The 311-nt window shown below is 57.9% G+C and overlaps 1 non-coding gene across 1 annotated transcript; it reads left to right on the top strand.

The window, feature by feature from the left end:
- The first annotated feature begins 75 nt into the window (after positions 1 to 75).
- Positions 76 to 169, top strand: TRNAI-UAU. The gene is made up of 2 exons: positions 76 to 113; positions 134 to 169. It is a non-coding gene; the product is annotated as a tRNA-Ile (tRNA).
- Positions 170 to 311: the final 142 nt, after the last annotated feature.

The raw sequence follows: 311 nt of genomic DNA, 5'->3' as shown, positions 1-311 counted from the left end.
GAGTACCCCGCTGCCCTTCCCCCGCCGGGGCCTGGCGAGTCCTTGATAAACCGTTCGGGAGGAGTTGGTGTCAGGGCTCCAGTGGCGCAATCGGTTAGCGCGCGGTACTTATACAGCAGTACAAAGCCGAGCAATGCCGAGGTTGTGAGTTCGAGCCTCACCTGGAGCACACAGCTTTTTGAGAAGGGGAAAAGGGCTTTTTTGGGATTCGGACGCGCTCCGCAGGGAGAGAAAAAGAAAAAAAAATAGTTCACGGAAAAATTATGCAGCCGTGGCGGTAGCGTGGGCTCTGCACGCGTGGAGGCGGCCCC

The sequence above is a fragment of the Phaethon lepturus genome, unplaced genomic scaffold, assembly GCF_000687285.1.
Source record: "Phaethon lepturus isolate BGI_N335 unplaced genomic scaffold, ASM68728v1 scaffold8182, whole genome shotgun sequence".
NCBI classification, from domain to species: domain Eukaryota; kingdom Metazoa; phylum Chordata; class Aves; order Phaethontiformes; family Phaethontidae; genus Phaethon; species Phaethon lepturus.
Note: the sequence above shows the minus strand (reverse complement) of the source record. Positions and strands in the feature narration are given on the sequence as shown.